At 42.7% G+C, this 18,744-nt stretch overlaps 3 long non-coding RNA genes across 3 annotated transcripts; all 3 read right to left on the bottom strand.

The window, feature by feature from the left end:
* Positions 1–1,215: 1,215 nt before the first annotated feature.
* LOC120443145 lies at positions 1,216–2,141 on the bottom strand. The gene is made up of 3 exons (XR_005615183.1): positions 2,111–2,141; positions 1,901–1,989; positions 1,216–1,235 (listed from the first exon to the last, which is right to left on the bottom strand). It is a non-coding gene; the product is annotated as an uncharacterized LOC120443145 (long non-coding RNA).
* A 1-nt stretch (position 2,142) lies between these two features.
* On the bottom strand, positions 2,143–3,148 carry LOC120443144. The gene is made up of 3 exons (XR_005615181.1): positions 3,060–3,148; positions 2,849–2,971; positions 2,143–2,176 (listed from the first exon to the last, which is right to left on the bottom strand). It is a non-coding gene; the product is annotated as an uncharacterized LOC120443144 (long non-coding RNA).
* Positions 3,149–10,311: 7,163 nt separating this feature from the next.
* On the bottom strand, positions 10,312–10,847 carry LOC120443010. The gene is made up of 2 exons (XR_005615060.1): positions 10,763–10,847; positions 10,312–10,419 (listed from the first exon to the last, which is right to left on the bottom strand). It is a non-coding gene; the product is annotated as an uncharacterized LOC120443010 (long non-coding RNA).
* Between the last annotated feature and the right edge of the window lie 7,897 nt (positions 10,848–18,744).

The raw sequence follows: 18,744 nt of genomic DNA, 5'->3' as shown, positions 1-18,744 counted from the left end.
GATACAGATTTTATCAGGCTCTGTAGCATCGGCTGCCAAAATGTGTGCCCCCCCCATCTATAATGCACATTGGCTTTGCTATCACAAAGGGTATATTTGCCAAATAAGTCACAGTATAACCAATAAGTACAGTAACTTTGGAGACGATGTCTTATTCACAGCAAAAGTTATGGAGGGATACAGATTTTATCAGGCTCTGTGGCATCGGCTGCCAAAATGTGTGCCCCCCCATCTATAATGCACATTGGCGGTGCAATCACGAAAGAGTTTATTTGCAAAATAAATCACATAACTAATAACTACAGTAACTTTGGAGACCATTTTCCTTTTTTAGACTTCTTAATTTAACATCTACATATATATATGTAGATATGTGTGTTGTCAACAATGTGTGCCATAAGAACACTAGCTGTGGACCTTTAGTGTCAACTATGTACAAGCAAAACAAATGAACACGTCTTCTGGTGGTGGGCTTTTCACGCACAGCTGGTGGAACCACCGCAAACACATCTCACACTGAATCTGGAAAAAAATAAATAATTACAAATCCCAATGTTAAAATTTCATTTATGGGAGTTGATCATAACATATAGCAGTCTTTCATGATGACATTACCCATTTGTTGTCAGTTTCATGCTCTTCTTCTCCGCAGAAAAGACAGATGTTTGTCAAGTCATCTGTTTTAAAAAGTGAAAAAATAGCACATAGAGTATACTACCTACTGCACTTATTACTTCATTCAAACAACTATATGGTTTGTTTCTACAGCTATCATGATGAAAATATTCATGATGTCAGAACACTGAATGGGGGAAAATGAGTTACCTGTTTCTAGGAGGAGAGTGGTGGCAATTTGTAGCCTGTGTGTGTTTATGGCCTTTTTGGTAGACGGAAAGTCTATGGACTCTTTTCGCAAGATCTTTTCAGCAAACTGAAAAAGAGATTCTAAGATGACTAAATAGGCTAATATCGTATATGTTATTTTATAGAAATTTGTTTGCTGTGAATCAATTTCTTTCTTTTATTGTGTAATTATCTTATATTCCTTTTCCTGTCATTAACATTTATTACAACACAACATTTCCAATATTCTCGTATATATGTATGTATTACGGTTAAGACTCGTACTTTCAATGCAAAGACTCCACATGAGGTAGCGTCCACTTGTTTTGGGTGTTTGACTGTGTCACAAGTCCACCTTGAGACGTTGCATCCTTTTTTTTCGCATGAATGCCCTGAAAGACAAGTACAATAAAAACAAATAACATGTTTTAAAATTTTGGTGACACAAAAAGCTGAACACTATGGAGAGCTTAAGTGTCTGTTGAACATCAAGTTAAGAACACTGACCACACTGTTTTGTTAAAATCATTACTTTTTAAAAGTCTACAACACATTTTTGTGGACAATTACTTGTGCTTTTATTTTCCTTTTTCCTCCCATGATACAGAAATCAATCACTCACACAGTACACTTTGAAGAGATGTGGAGGAGAAGCAAAGATGAAATTCACATATGTATAACCTATGTAAAATTATTTTAGACATTTGTCTGATGTTTTATCGCTAAACCTCCACAACACTTTATGCAACTACTAAACATTATTATCCCTGTGCTATATTTTCTAATGTAAAAACATCATCTCATAAAGACATCAGGTCCTCAAATAAACATTGAAACATGGGGAGACTTCTCTTTAAAGGCAAAAGTAACCCATAACACCACAATATCACAAGGCCAACACAAACATTTAAACCTGTTGCTGCTAGTTTTTTAATTCTGAGTACCATTTATTTTTTGATTGACATCATACTTGTAATTGTCATAATAAACACAAAAATAACAACAGCAACAAAGAGTTTAATAAAGGGTCAAAATAAATTTGAGCAGTTATCCTTACCTTGTTGATTCCAAACAATTTTGGATACCTTGTTTAGTTTCTCCGAGTGGATCAAGATACAGCGACTTCTTTTCTTGTGGGTAAATGACCTACAGTAAAAGTATGTGGAGAATTACATGTAATAATTCAAGACTTAAGATTATCTGCATGCCATGCATTTTTCTTATAAAACTGATTTGATGAATATTGTAAATGCAATTATTTTTTTACCACTAATGTCCAGTGATGATGTTCATTTACAGTTCCCAGAATCACTTCATGCTCCATGGGTTTGATCTTAAATTGAAACAAAAGAATAAAAATATTAACTTCAGACATAAAAAAGAAATGCAATAACATGTTGTTTAGAGTCCTTTTTTATTAAAGCAATTTATGATATATTATATATCATCCACTTATAAAGTACTCTGTGACAGCCATGATTCACCCCTCATTTCTTTAAACTGTGTAAGAAGCTGGACTATCTTATATTTTTTATAAGTGGTTTTGCACATTACTTCCTCCAAGACTAATAAAGGTCTTTCTAAGGATTTTCTTTGGACATGGAGTTCATTTTCACTCATTTTCAACGCGATCATTGTACCATCTGCAGAATAATGTTTCATGCTTTCTTAAGCCTCTTTAACAGTGACGTATGAATCACTTGAGAATAAAAAGGTACCTATTAAAGAGATGAAGCAGTGTTGGTGATTTCAGAAGAGATATTAGCCCAAATGTTTGCAAATCTCAAATCAAGCATTGATTGGAGTGTGTACAAAAAAAGGAGGAAACCAGACAAGCAGAGAACAAAAGAATACTGGCAAGTCTAATAAACTATCCACATCTAACAACCCCAGTCTCAATTCATTCTTTCTGCACAAGCTGTTATCCAATGTAAATCTATCTAGATGTGGATATGATCCGAGGTACTTAAACAATACACACAAGATTCTTTCTAGAGATACCTACCTTGAGTCTTGGAGCTTTTCTCTTCCAAATGGCAGTCATTGAAAATGAATCAATGAATGCTGCTTTTGCTGAATTATGGCGATTGCATTGTCTCACCATGATCGCAAGATATGCATTAATAGACTGTGAATACAAATTGTAAACATTGTTTAACTTTTGTCAAGTAATAAAACACTGATAGTTGCATTGTTGTCAGTGAAGATCACTGTACCTCACTTTCCAACTCCATGTCCGGACCAATTTGTTGGATATCCCAGTAGAATAATTTGTAAGCACCAATTTTGGAGAGCAGAACGTGAGGACTCTTTCCAGCCCAGGCATCCATTATATCTACAAAAAGTAATGAGAAAAAGAGATAAGTCATCCGGAAGAAATGTAAATCAAAATTTAAAATGCATAATTTCTTATGTAGTTGTCAGACAAAAGACGTGTTTCAGGGTAAATACTTTTAAGATGCTGATAAAATGGGCACATGGTTTAACATTGTATTTTGTAGAAAAAAAGAGCACTTAAATGTGCTTTTATTTGGGGGTAAAGTTACACTTACAATGTCCTCTAAAGAAATTTAAATAAATTCATATTAATAAAAGAAAAGGAATTTAAATACATAGCAATAGAAATGCTCTTGCCCCCTATCAAATCTTTTTTCCAGCAGAAACACCTATTACAACAATTTTTTAAAATTATCTTTAGTTGAAGCTACATGAATATGTTTTAAAATATTCAGACTCAAGGCTTGCACCTGTGGCCTTTACTATTACATAACCATTTCTGGAAAAATGTTATTTTTCTCCTCCAAAACTAGTTTTATTGTCTTTAAAATAGAGTGTCAATTTCTGGGTGTCATGGTTCTGGGTCGGTGACCCAGTGTTTTTGATTTTGTACTGTTATTTTTGATATTATGAATTATGACAGTTTGTTTTGGTTTCCCAAGTGTTCATTCTGTGCTCCCTCTGTTTTCCGTCATCCCTGCCTGTGTATCCCCTCTAGTGTGGTCAGGTCCCTGTGTGAAGCCCGCGTCTCGGAGTCTGTGTCCTTGTGTGTGTGTGTGTGTGTGTGTGTGTGTGTGTGTGTGTGTGTGTGTGTGTGTGTTTCCTGTTTTATTTTGAAGGTCCGTGTCTTATGTGAAGGTGTCCTGCTTTGCTTCCCTGTCTCGTCAGTCCTGATTTCTCCCAGCTGTGCCCTCCTTCTGTGTCTCATTCCCCTCGTTACTTCCCAGTGTATTTAAACCCTGTGTTTCTCTGAGTCTGTGTCGCGTCGTCCCTCAAGCTGTGTGTTTCCTTGTGTGCCTCCCGTCAAATGTAAGTTTATATTTCCCAGTTTAGTTTTGTATGCTTTCCCCTGCCAGCAATAAAGCTGAGTTTTGAGTTCATCCTTCGAGTCTGAGTGTCTGCACCTTGGGTCCTACTCCTGCCTGCCACACAGCGTTTCATGACAGAACGACGCGACCAGACATGGACCCAGCAGCACTCAACCCACCAGAAGAACTGCGTCAAGACATTATTTACTCTGTGGAGAGACTCCTTAGACTCTGGTTAGAACATGAGGGGAAGGAGCTCCATTGCGCTTTGGAAACTAAGCTACAGAGATTGATTTCTGGTCTCCTTGGCTTCTCGGTGCGCTCCACCCGCTCGAACAGGATTTTATCCTAAATGAGCTCCACATTCATCCCCAGCTGCTACAACTCACCTGCCCGACAGGCCGGACGTGGAGCTGCCCGGCCCATTGGAGTCATCATCAAAAGGAAGCGGCGATCACGCCGCCGGCGTCCATCACCACAGCTAGACCCCGTGACCTCTGAGTCGCCAGCTGTGGTAAAAGAAAGAGACAATATCCAAGAGTTTCCTGAATTTGGGACTGTTCATTCTGGAACCATTTGTTTTCACTCAGCTGCCCAGCCTCCTGCAGCTCACTCAGCTGCCCAGCCTCCTGCAGCTCCCTCAGCTGCCCAGCCTCCTGCAGCTCCCTCAGCTGCCCAGCCTCCTGCAGCTCCCTCAGCTGCCCAGCCTCCTGCAGCTCCCTCAGCTGCCCAGCCTCCTGCAGCTCCCTCAGCTGCCCAGCCTCCTGCAGCTCCCTCAGCTGCCCAGCCTCCTGCAGCTCCCTCAGCTGCCCAGCCTCCTGCAGCTCCCTCAGCTGCCCAGCCTCCTGCAGCTCCCTCAGCTGCCCAGCCTCCTGCAGCTCCCTCAGCTGCCCAGCCTCCTGCAGCTCCCTCAGCTGCCCAGCCTCCTGCAGCTCCCTCAGCTGCCCAGCCTCCTGCAGCTCCCTCAGCTGCCCAGCCTCCTGCAGCTCCCTCAGCTGCCCAGCCTCCTGCAGCTCCCTCAGCTGCCCAGCCTCCTGCAGCTCCCTCAGCTGCCCAGCCTCCTGCAGCTCCCTCAGCTGCCCAGCCTCCTGTAGCTCCATTTTCACCTCAGCTATCGCTCCAGCCATTAATTCAGTATGCTCTTCAGCCTCCTTCAGTTCGGCCTGCCACTGAGTTGCCCTTAGCCCCATCATCCACACTACCACCTGCTTCTCTTCCACCACAATCATCACCACACTCAGCCGTCCAGGCTACCACTCAGTCAGTCATTCACTCAATAGCCCTGCCATTAATGCACTCGGTAGCTGAGCCATTAGCCGCCTGGCCCGCAGCCAATTCAGCCACCCTTTCACCCGTTGCACCTCGACCACAACCGTCACTGCAGTCTCCGGCAGTTCAGCCTTCCCCAGTGCAGTCTTCCACTCAACCACCAGCTCCACTTTCTCCCCAACCGTCACTACTACCTCTAGCTCAGTCTCCTGTACAGTCGCCTCTAGTTCGGTTCCCTGTGCAGTCACCCCTAGTTCATTCCCCTGTGAAGCCATCAACTCCACCACCCACTCCTCTTTCACCACCACCAGTAGCTCAGCTCGCACCTGACCCATTGGCCCAGTTCTCCGTAGCAGTTCAGTTTTCTGGCCAGCGTAACATTGAGCCAGGGGTCCCAATTCCCTCTGGCTCTGCATCAGCTCCTGCTGGAGGCTCTGATGAGCCCATCCAGCACTCCGCGCTCCCATGCCGCCACCTGCCTTCTCCGCTGGAGGGTCCGAGGGGCCCGTCCAGCCGCCTGTCTCCGCTGGAGGGTCCGAGGGGCCCGTCCAGCCGCCTGTCTCCGCTGGAGGGTCCGAGGGGCCCGTCCAGCCGCCTGTCTCCGCTGGAGGGTCCGAGGGGCCCGCCCAGCCGCCTGTCTCCGCTGGAGGTCCGAGGGCCCGTCCAGCCGCCTGTCTCCGCTGGAGGGTCCGAGGCCCGTCCAGCCATCCTCAGCCTCCATGTCCGCAGCAGCCTCCGAGTCTTCGTCCTCATCAGCTGCATCGCCATGCGCCGTCGCCTGCAGCGCCGCCGTCTCCGCAGCGCCTCCGTCTCGGGCGCGCCACAGTCTCCGACTTCCATGCCGCCGCCTTCAGCCTCATCTTCACCTGGTCCAGCCTTGAGCCTTCAGCCTCGTCGCCCGGTCCAGCCTCTGCTTCGCTTCAACGTCGCCCGGTCCAGCCTCTGCTTCGCTTCAACGTCGCCCGGTCCAGCCTCTGCTTCGCTTCAACGTCGCCCGGTCCAGCCTCTGCTTCGGCTTCAACGCCGCCCGGTCCAGCCTCTGCTTCGGCTTCAACGTCGCCTGGTCCTGTGGCTGCCACGCCCCGCCTGTTCCTGCCTCGTCAGCTGGAGGGCCGAGGAGCCCGTCCCAGCCACCTGCTGCAGCCTCACCTGCATCGGCTCCGCCGCCTGGCGCAGCCTCTGCATCAGCCTCTGCATCAGCCTCTGCATCAGCCTCTGCATCAGCCTCTGCATCAGCCTCTGCATCAGCCTCTGCATCAGCCTCTGCATCAGCCTCTGCATCAGCCTCTGCATCGCCTGGCGCAGCCTCTATCTTGCCTGGAGCTGCGGGGGCCTCACCGTTCTCAGGTCACCAACTGCCGCCTCGGCGTCGCCGGCCGCTTTCCAGGCCTCTGAGTCGGCATCATGGCCGCCGAGGGCGGCCCCGAACTGCTTCCACGCCGCCGCCGTCCGCACGGCGGCCCCGAACTGCTTCCACGCCGCCGCCGTCCCGCACGGCCGCCCCCGAACTGCTTCCACGTCGCCGCCGTCCGCACGGCCGGCCCCCAACTGCTTCCACGCCGCCGCCGCCCGCCCGCACGGCCGGCCCCCAACTGCTTCCACGCCGCCGCCGTCCGCACGGCCGGCCCCGAACTGCTTCCACGTCGCCGCCGTCCGCACGGCCGCCCCAACTGCTTCCACGCCGCCGCCGTCCGCACGGCCGCCCCCGAACTTCTTCCACGTCGCCGCCGTCCGCACGGCCGCCCCCAGAACTGCTTCCACGCCGCCGCCGTTGCTGTCCGCACGGTCGCCCCCGAACTGCTTCCACGCCGCCGCCGTTGCTGTCCGCACGGTCGGCCCCGAGCTGCTTCTACGTCATCGCGCCGTTGGTTTCTGCATGGCGGCCTCCTGACCGGCTCTGTCGCCTGTGCCACCCACCTGGTCGGCCCCCCGACCGTTTGACTTATGAACTTTTGTGCCGGCGACCTCCGGGTCGGCCCCCTGACCTGTTTTTCTGTTGCCGCCGTTGCCGTCCGCACGGTGGGGCCCCTGACTTCCTGCTGAACTGTTTTTTGTGCGCGTGTCGTTTTTGGGCTCCTGGTGCTCCTGTTTTGTTTCGCCTCGGGCCCTCCTTCCTGGGCCCCGCCGCCCGCCCTGGTCGGGTTGTTTTCTGTTTTGGTCGTTTTGTTTTTCTTGTGTTGGGCTGTCTGGGGCCAGCCCTTGTGGGGGTACTGTCATGGTTCTGGGTCGGTGACCCAGTGTTTTTGATTTTGTACTGTTATTTTTGATATTATGAATTATGACAGTTTGTTTTGGTTTCCCAAGTGTTCATTCTGTGCTCCCTCTGTTTTCCGTCATCCCTGCCTGTGTATCCCCTCTAGTGTGTGTCAGGTCCCTGTGTGAAGCCTCGCTGTGTCCTTGAGTCTGTGTGTGTGTGTGTGTGTGTGTGTGTGTGTGTGTGTGTGTGTGTGTGTGTGTGTGTGTGTGTGTGTGTGTGTGTGTGTGTGTGTGTGTGTGTGTGTGTGTGTGTGTGTGTGTGTGTGTGTGTGTGTGTGTTGTGTGTGTTTTATTTTTATTTTGAAGGTCCGTGTCTTATGTGAAGGTGTCCTGCTTTGCTTCCCTGTCTCGTCAGTCCTGATTTCTCCCAGCTGTGCCCTCCTTCTGTGTCTCATTCCCCTCGTTACTTCCCAGTGTATTTAAACCCTGTGTTTCTCTGAGTCTGTGTCGCGTCGTCCCTCAAGCTGTGTGTTTCCTTGTGTGCCTCCCCGTCAAATGTAAGTTTATATTTCCCAGTTTAGTTTTGTATGCTTTCCCCCTGCCAGCAATAAAGCTGAGTTTTGAGTTCATCCTTCGAGTCTGAGTGTCTGCACCTTGGGTCCTACTCCTGCCTGCCACACAGCGTTTCATGACACTGGGCTGTTAAAAGCAGCTTCTTAAAGAGTATTTGATCTTTCGAACTATTGCTGGCAGGCAGTCATCATCACAACATTAATATACTGCTTGTAGTGGGCATTCTATGTCACTAACAGCATATATGACAGCAATTTTAGAAAAGAAGAAAATGATGAACATACACTACTAGTCAAAATTTGGGACACACCTTCCCATTCAGTGTTTTTCTGTGTGTTCATGCTTTTCATGCAGTGACAATCATCTTATGTGACTACCCCATGAAGCTCACTGACAGAAGGCCTAGAGTGTGCAAAGCAGTGATCAAAGCAAAGGGTGGCTAATTTGAAGAATCTAAGATATAAAAAATATTTTTGGTTCTTTCATACTTTTTGGTTTACTACATCATTTGTGTTAGGGTTAGTGCTCCATATGTGTCCATTCATAGTTTTGATGCCTCGAGTTCTAATCAACAATGAATCTACAAAATAGACAAGGAAATTAAGAAGCAACATTAAAATGAAGGTGTGTCCAAACTTTTCCCTCTTAGTGTACATCAGATGTACAATATCAATCATTAACATTCTGGGTTACACAACAACAAAAGAAAGATTCACAGTTTTGAAGGACTCACTTTTTCATTTGTGTAATTTTACACATGTGGCTTACATCCTTTTACAAGTTTTCTATAATGTTTTGCCCCATGAAGGGTTTTTTTAAAGCATTAACATATTGTTAAATTAAAATATTCTGTTAGGAAATATACCTAAAAAAAACTTTTTAAAGGTGTAAAATTTGCTATGCCATGATCTACAGAGTACTGAAATAAACACTGTCATAGGAACAAAAGTCCTTTTTTAAAAAATAAAAAAAATATTATATTTATTTACATTTCTCTGCAACAGGTTCAGTGTATCTTTGAGGTGGTGATGCTGGAGGTGGTGCAGGACTAGCTTGTGCGGCTGTTGCTGGGGCTGGTGTCACAAGTGGAACTGTTGCTTCCATGGTTTGTGCTGTAGGTTGCTGGGCTGTAATCTGTGGAGCTGAGGCTTGTGTGGTTGTAGCATTTGGAGCTGTGGTCTGTGAGGATGGGTCTGCTGCTGTTGTGGTCCGTGATGCTGGTTCAGCTGCCGTTGTGGTTTGTGAGGATGGGTCTGCTGCCATTTTGGTCTGTGATGCTGGGTCAGCTGCTGTTGTGGTTTGTGATGCTGGGTCAGCTGCTGTTGTGGTTTGTGAGGCTGGGTCTGCTGCCGTTGTGGTTTGTGAGGCCTGGTCTGCTGCCATTTTGGTCTGTGATGCTGGGTCAGCTGCCGTTGTGGTTTGTGAGGCTGGGTCAGCTGCTGTTGTGGTTTGTGAGGCTGTGTCTGCTGCTGTGGTTTGTGAGGCCTGGTCTGCTGTTATGGTCTTTGAGGCTGGGTCTGCTGCTGTTTGGGATTCGGTTTGTAGAGCTGTAGTGTGTTCTGGTGCTGTAGCACTTGTGGCTGGTCCGTTCTCTTTCTGTGCTGTTGCTCCTGACTCTGGATCTGATACCGTTGTTGCTATACCTTGTGGAACTGGAGATGGATGTTGTGTTTGAACTGGTAGTGATGTAAGTGATGCCATTGGTGCTGTAGGCTGTGTAGCTCTAGGAGGAGGTGGTGGTGGTGCTACCGCCACTGGTGCTGCTGTAGCCTGTGAAGCTAGAGCAGATGCTGGGGCTGCTGCAGCTTGTGGTGCTGCTGGACCTGGTTGTGCTGTTAGTAATGTGGCTGCTGTTTTCTTTGAACCCCGGTGTGGCACTCTTGGCATGCTGTCTTTGCTTAACTTTAGTTGGTCAATATTTACTTTTGGAATGATTGTCCCATTGGAATCCTGAAGATCTGCACTTTTACCTTGGATTGCTGTAATAACGTAAGGGCCTAAAAAGTTTGCTTCAAGTTTTCCCCCTTTCCTCTGCTGGCTTCTTATGTTGGCTCTTAAAACTTTGTCACCAACTTTGAAGGCGACATCTCTCTTCGTCATTTTTTTATTTTGCCCTTTGTTTTTCCTGAGCTTTGACCACATTGTCCTTCACCAGTTCCAACAGCTTTTGATGCTTTTGAATGTCTTCCGACAGCTCCTCCTGCCCCACAATGTCTTCCACACTCTCATCAACCTTTGAATCAAAAGACATGTCTATCATTACTATAATTTGTGTAAGATACACAGATAATACATAAAAGAACTGAGAAATACAGTGAAAATTTACATTAAGTGTCTTTGGTAAGGTTTTAAGACACAATGTATTTCTGGCAAAGCTTCAGTGTATCTTGGGATTGATTGGACATGAAGAAAACTGTTATTGAGGGTTTGAACAATCCATAAAAATATTCAGTGGTGTAGTGCTTTTATGGCGGTGACATAGCATCCATTGAAACTGACCTGCCTGCCCCTGAAAAACTAAAAAAGTTTAGTTGTGTGGGATTTCCGTGTAGTTTGTCACAGACAGAAAGACATACCATGAACTCTTCTGGGATTTCGGAAGGATAGCGAGCCTCTCTGCCAAACATTAGGTAATAAGGTGAGTATTTGGTGGTCACTTGTTTTTAGTTCTGAGTCCAAACATTACAGCATCCAGATACTCATCCCACATTTCTGGTTGGTCGCCAACGACTTTACACAGGGCTCTGACAATGAAAGCACATAGAAGACATTCATATGAAAGATCATTTACATTTTTAATAGTTTAATGTCATGCATTCATGTTTTGGTTGAAGGAACCCCATAAATGTATAACATGTACTCCAAGAATTTACCTCTGGATGGTGCCATTCATTTTCTCCACCAGCCCATTTGTTTGTGGGTGATAGGGGAGCAGAGGCTTCTTTTAATTTTTAACAATCCATAAAACCCTTTTGTTGAGCTGCAAAAGAAAGTTATATACACTGACTATAAGCACATTACAATAAGAATTTAATAAAATAAATAAATAAATTAAATTAAATAAACAGCTGTCATACTAATATCTCAAAAACAGATTTATAAAGACCAGAAAATTAACCATTTTCAAAAAATTATTCGAATATGACTTCACAAATTTTTGCCAAAGACTAAAGTACTTACAGAATTGACAAATTCTTTGCCTTGGTCAGTAAGAATCCTTTTGGGGCTTCGAACTGGTGGACAAATTTTATGAGACAGTTTGTCACTTCCCGGCTGATTTTGACTTTAAAGGGTATGCTTGTGGCCATTTTGTAAAATAATCAATAAAACACATATGTATTGATGTCCATTGTTGGTTTCAGTAAGTTTTCCAATAAGGTCCATCCCAACCAGTTCAAATGGCTGAGAGACCTTAAAAAGAAAATCATAGTTAAGTTAATAATACTGAAATTACACAGAATGCTAGTCTACTGTAATAATTTTTTCAAGTATATAATCAGTAGGTTTCTAAGCAATGAAAACATTGTGTGATTAAATGTGATTATTTGCTATGGTCGATGACTAACCTTTATCGGAATGTATTCCGCTGGTTTTTTTAATTGTTGCAGCACTTGCCTGGCAAAGTGCACACTGGGAAACCTAATCAAAAATGAAAGCAATTCAATAAGAAACACAAGAGTTGATGATCAAGGTTTACATAACTTATTATGAGAGATACAGAAACATTGCTGTGTTCCTCTTAAAATAAATTAGCTGTAGTCGAATTACATAGAGTTTGTTTTGGAGTACCCACCCAATTATTGATGTCCACTGACATTCCTGGCCAGTAGAACCGCTTTGAAATGGCTTCTCTTGTTTTTGTTTGCCCGCAATGGGCCCCAGTAGGACTGGCATGAAAATCTGAAAAAATTGTGTTTGCCTCATCAGCCCCACAGACTACCGTTGTCTTTATGGTTTTGTCTGTGCCTTTGTAGCGCCAGTAAAAGAGCTGCTCCCCTAAACATGAACAAGAAAATAGAAAAGTTCATTATAGCTGTTTAAACCACGACAGGTCTATATGTGGTAAAAGTCATGACAATACATCTTCAATGTAATGACTCAATTATGTATGTGATATAATTTGGAGGTGACTATTGGACTGGTTCTCTATATTTATGACAGTATGACTACTTCAGAAACCGAAAAGATTATGCCACACACAAGACTGTATTAGTGATACTAAAAAAAGTGATGGATGTGTAAAGTCATTATAACTAATGGCCTTCAGTTATCATGGAGTTATCTTTTGTACAAATATCAATTCAAAATAGTTTAATTCCAAATTTCCTGCTGTCAGTAATTTTCCACATATGTAATTTAAAGACATAAAGACATAACAGTGGGTACACCTGCGTAAAAGGGTGTGGCACATACCACTCCAAAAGTAATTACGACGTAATATAATGTAGTAAAGCTAAAAAAGGACAAAAACAGTTCTTAGTTAACGCTGTCTTCTTAATAGCAAACCTTAAAACTTTTAATTTAATAAACGCCCATGTGCCTATTAACCGGGGTTAAGTAGGTCAAAGAAAGGTCAAGCTAATTAAATCGGTTAGTGCAAATTAAGACTACACATTATGCCATTGTACATGTGTTAAGATATATGTATTGATGACATTTATAAACGCTTCGAAGTTGCTGTTATTACCTTCAATGTCGTAAATAGCAGCTTTTCTTCGGAGAAGAAACTTCTCTTTCTTCGTGAAAAGCGCTGGATACTCGCCTTTCAGTTTATATGCAACCAAAATCTTGTACTCGTCTGGTTCCATCTTCTTGTGGTGTTTGTTATTTTCGAAAACAAATTGTAAAGTAATCTTCTAGTTAGCTCAGAGGCACTCTGGTTTTTGGTTCGTGCGCACAATGTGAGCTAATTTGCATAATTGATGAGGAAAACCCACGTGACCGGAGATTTTGGAAAAATTTGACAATGTCGGAGTCGAGTAGGCCTACGAAAGGTTGGCCAAAACTAACTTGCAAAATTTTGAAAAGCCCTCTTAGTTACAAAGACGATAAATATATATATTTATATGTTGTTTTAAATTTTATTTATTTACAAAGACAAACTCTGCCAATGTGCATCATTATAGATTGGGAGGGTGGGGGGGCACACATTTTGGCAGCCGATGCCACAGAGCCTGATAAAATCTGTATCCCTCCATAACTTTTGCTGTGAAGAAGTAATTGTCTCCAAAGTTACTGTACTTATTGGTTATACTGTGACTTATTTGGCAAATATACCCTTTGTGATAGCAAAGCCAATGTGCATTATAGATGGGGGGGGCACACATTTTGGCAGCCGATGCCACAGAGCCTGATAAAATCTGTATCCCTCCATAACTTTTGATGTGAATAAGACATCGTCTCCAAAGTTACTGTACTTATTGGTTATACTGTGACTTATTTGGCAAATATACCCTTAGTGATAGCAAAGCCAATGTGCATTAAAGCTGCAAGCAGCGTTATGAGGGCCCTCGCACCCCCGGCGCGTCGAGCCATGCCCAACTCCTACAACCAGCACGTCCAATCTGATGTCACATTGATGGAATTCATGCATTTAACCACCAGCTAACATTTCATGTCATTCAGACATGATTATAGTCGTCCCACTAGGTGGCGCTCTAACCATTACTGACAACCGGCATAGCAAACATTTCCGAGCTCGAGTCTCATCATGCCTGCGACCTTTGGGAGAGATTGGACATTGTGTTTTTGAGTAGACGGCAGATTACTGCTTTTTGGCGAGTGATTGAAACTCCACGTGCCGCCATGACCACCTTGTTTCACTGAACGTAAAAAGCTTCCCAATTTAACATCACAAAGGTCTTTAGATTCCCCACCCGGGAGATCGCGTCAATCTAATGAAATCCCTTGGAGGAGTTCGTCAAAGAACGGTGCCTGAAAAGAGGGGAAAATGTCGCCAAAATTACACATTAATTTTAAAATGGCTGACTTCCTGTTGGACTTGGGATATTGCTCCAAGAGACTTTTTTGTACATCTTCATATCTCCTATAAGCTCACCAGGTTTCAGACTCATAGATAAAACACAGAGCAGGGGCTGTTGATTTGAAATTTTGTAGGGGGCGCTGTAGAGCCATTTTGCACTATTCAAGGAAAGTGATCACATAACAAGAAAGCGTTCATCACAGTGGAGGTGTGCGCCAAATTTCAAGACATTTTAAACTTTCCAAGCCCCTCAAAAGCCACTTAATTTTTCATGGTGAACCGCCTTGCCACCAGGGTGCGCCATTCAATTTAAAGTCACAATTTTCTCACTGAAGCATCATGAGGGACTGATGGTGGCACTCACCGCTCTTCAGGTGGCCACGATGGACCCGTGAAAATCAGTACAACAAAGTGAAAGACATGACATTTCCTGTTGCTACTAGGTGGTGCTCTGCGTATTCTTGATAATGGGCACATCAATCTGTTCAGGGCGGGTCTGACATCATCCCTGTAAAGTCTGGTACTGATCAGACTGGATTTCATTGAGTTATACTAATTTGTTTCTTCATGGCGAGACATCAATGTTCGCCATGCTTCAGGGGTCACACCCTCTGACGAAAAGTCACAGTTTTCACTGTAACCCCAGACCAACTCCTTAAGGCTTTCCTGGAGAAATTTGAGGCTGCAGATGTCATCGATCACAATACTGTACCCCAAAGTGTAAAACATGACATTTCCTGTTGCCACTAGGTGGCGCTGTCCCTGGTGTCAAATATGGCACTTGAAATATGTTCAGGGGTAGAGCCTTATCATATGTGTGCTCTTTGGTCCAGGTCGGACCATGTATGACAGAATGAGAGGCAATAAGATTTTCATGGCGAGTCATCGAAATTCGCCGTGGCGCCGCCGCTTCACCGTATCGCGAAAACTCAAAAGCTCCACAATTTAACATGGCCCAGGTGTGTAGTTGACACTGACCAAAGATGAAGCTTATACGACCAAATCCCAAGGAGGAGTTCGAAAAAGTTCGAGGCATGGAAATGGCAAAATTAGAGCCAAAATGTCACCTTCACTTGCAAATGGCCGACTTCCTGTTGGGTTTGCGTCAATGGGCCCACTGACTTTTTTGTTCGTCTTGGCCTAATACACATGTGTGCCAAATTTCATACATGTAGCTCCAAGGATGTGTTCGTAGGGATGCATTTAACAGCGCATAGGTGGCGCTCTAGAGCCATTTCCAAGTGCTCATGTGTAAAACAATTAAAATACAAAATTTTTCACCAGACCTGGCATCTGTGCAAAATTTCATGAGTTTTTGAGCATGTTAAAGCCCTCAAAAAGGCAATTCATTTCGGTAAAAAATAATACTAATAATAATTAAAGCTGCAAGCAGCGATATGAGGGCCCTCGCACCCCAGCACGTCGAGCCAAGCTGAAAGGCTAAAACCAGCGCTTCCGATCTGATGTCACATTGATGGAATTCTTGCATTTAACCACCAGCTAACATTTCATCTCATTCAATCATGATTATAGTCATCCCACTAGGTGGCACTCTAACCATTACTGACAAATGGCATAACAAACATTTCCGAGCTCGAGTCTCATCACGCTTGCGACCTTTGGGAGAGATTGGACATTGTATTTTTGAGTGACAGCAGATTACTGCTTTTTGGCGAGTGATTGAAACTCCACGTGCCGACACGACCACCCCGTTTCCCTGAACGTAAAAAGCTTCGCAATTTAACATCACAAAGGTCTTTAGATTCCACGCACTGGAGATCGTGTAAATCTGATGAAATGCCTTGGAGGAGTTCGTCAAAGAAAGTTACCTCAAAAGAAGGGGAAATGTCGCCAAAATTACACATTAATTTCAATATGGCTAACTTCCTGTTGGATTTGGGATATTGCTCCAAGAGACTTTTTTGTACTTCTTGATATCTTCCATAAGCTTACCAGGTTTCAGACTCATACATAAAACACAGAGCAGGGGCTGTTGTTTTGAAATATTGTAGGGGGCGCTGTGGAGCCATTTTGCGCTATTCAAAGAAAATGATGACATAACAAGATAGCACTCATCACATTGGAGGTGTGCGCCAAATTTCAAGACTTTTTAAACTTTCCAAGCCCCTCAAAAGCCACTTCGTCTTTCATGGTGAACCGCGTTTTTTTTTTTTTTTTTTTTTTTTAATTTGTTCATTTCAGGCACAACAATAAAGTTGAACATAAAGTGCACAAAAAACAAAAACAAACAACAAAATGTACCTGAAAAGGAGTGGGATGAAGAAAACTTATTAAATCCCACCCCTATATTCACTTATCAACAGAAACAATAAACTTCCCGCAGCTACGCCCAAGCAAAACAAATAGAACCTTCATAACTGAATACAGAATATATTAATTATAAATTGCGTTACCACAGGTAACAGGCAATAATAATTACAAGTAACAAACACACATACATATACATACATACATATATATCTACACACACATGTACATATATATACATACATACACACAAACTTTTTTTTTTTTTTTTTTTTTTTTTTTTTTTTTTTTCCCCTTGGAATCCATACCAGCAATGGTAAGAGAACAGACATTTCAGAGCACACTAACACCATCATTGATTATACTGTGACCAGACCAACTGTTTGTAGAGAAATTTAAATCTATGAATATTTTTGCATTGTTTCAGTTGTAAACTCAGACTGTTCCAGATTTTCACACCACATACAGACACACAAAAACCTTTACGGGTTGTTCGAGTTCTGGGTAATTTGAATTGTCCAAAGCCTCTCACATTATAAGCCCTTTCTCGAATTTCAAATATAGATTGTAAATTTGCAGGTAGAAGTTTATTAAAGGCTTTGTGTAAGATTATGGATGTATTGTAATTAACCAGATCCTGGAATTTAAGTAACTTTGCCTGAAGAAAGAGTTTGTGAGTATGATCTAGATAACCAGCCTTGTGAATAATACGCAGTGCTCGTTTCTGTACTGTGACTAATGGATTAGTTGTGTTTTTATATGTGTTTCCCCACACTTCCACACAATATGTAAAATATGGAAGAACCAGAGTACAGTACAGAGTACAAAGTGCATCTTTATCAAGGTATGGTTTCACTTTATTCAAAACTGCGAGGCTTCTGGAAATTTTGGTTTTATGTGTCTGACGTGGGGTTTCCATGAAATTTTGTTATCAATTATGACTCCCAAAAATTTGTTTTCACTCACATTATCAATGGGTACACCTTCTATAGTAATTGGTAATTCTATATTATATTTTAAATTACCACAAAACATTGCCTTAGTTTTATTTATATTTAATGATAATTTATTTATATCCATCCATTTTTTAATTAATTTTAGCTCCCTGTTTACGGTCATTACAAGATCGGTATAATCATCGCTACTGAAAAATATGTTAGTATCATCTGCGAACAGTATGAGTTTAAGTACTTGAGAAACATCAAAAATATCATTTATGTAAACATTGAAAAGTTTTGGTCCCAACACTGACCCTTGGGGAACACCACATGTAATACCAAGTTTCTCTGAATGGTAATGCCCTATACTAACATATTGTTCCCGACCCGTTAGGTAACTTTTTAACCAGTTTCCAGCTTTCCCTCGAACACCATATCTTTCCAATTTATCCAATAAAATTGAGTGATTGATTGTGTCGAAGGCCTTTTTGAGATCAACAAAAATACCGACTGCATATTTATTTTTATCCAGTGCATTGGTAATTTCTTCTACTGCCTCAATTATCGCCATTGAAGTGGTTCTTTGCGTTCTGAAACCATACTGACCAACATTTATTATTTTATGTTTTTCAAGGAATTTTTCTAATCTTGAATTAAAAAGTTTTTCTAAAATTTTTGAGAATTGAGGCAGTAGTGAAATAGACCTATAATTGGTAAAACTGTGTTTGTCATTACTTTTGTATAGTGGTATTACTTTTGCAATTTTCATTTTTTTCGGAAAACAACCAGACTGAAATGATAAATTACAGATATATGTTAAGGGACTAGCAATGTTCAGAATAACCTGTTTAACTACAGACATATTTATGTCATGATAATCCATTGAAGACTTACTTTTACATTTTAATGTGATATTTATTACTTCTTGCTCATTTGTAGCTGAAAGGAACAGTGAAAAGGGATTTGGTTTTATATTACTGATATTTTCATTTTTTTGACACGGGATGTCCGCTGCTAGTTCAGGGCCAACATTTATAAAAAATTTATTGAACCCATCAACAATGTTACTCATGTTGTAATTTACACCATTTGCATCAATGAAATATTCAGGATATGATGTTCCAGAAGATCCTTGTTTAATTAAGTTATTTAACACATCCCAAGTTCCTTTTATATTGTTTTTATTATCATATAATCTTCTTCTATAATAAAGTTGTTTACTCGTTCTTATAATATCAGTCAATTTATTTCTATATGCTTTATATCTTTGTTCCACTTCTTTTGTTTTACTTTGATGAACTGTTTATACAGATTGTTTTTCTTTTGCAAGCATTGATAATTCCTTTTGTGAGCCAAGGACTTTTATCTT

This window comes from Oreochromis aureus, linkage group 12, assembly GCF_013358895.1.
Source record: "Oreochromis aureus strain Israel breed Guangdong linkage group 12, ZZ_aureus, whole genome shotgun sequence".
NCBI classification, from domain to species: Eukaryota; Metazoa; Chordata; class Actinopteri; order Cichliformes; family Cichlidae; genus Oreochromis; species Oreochromis aureus.
This window is presented reverse-complemented; position numbering and strand designations above follow the sequence as displayed.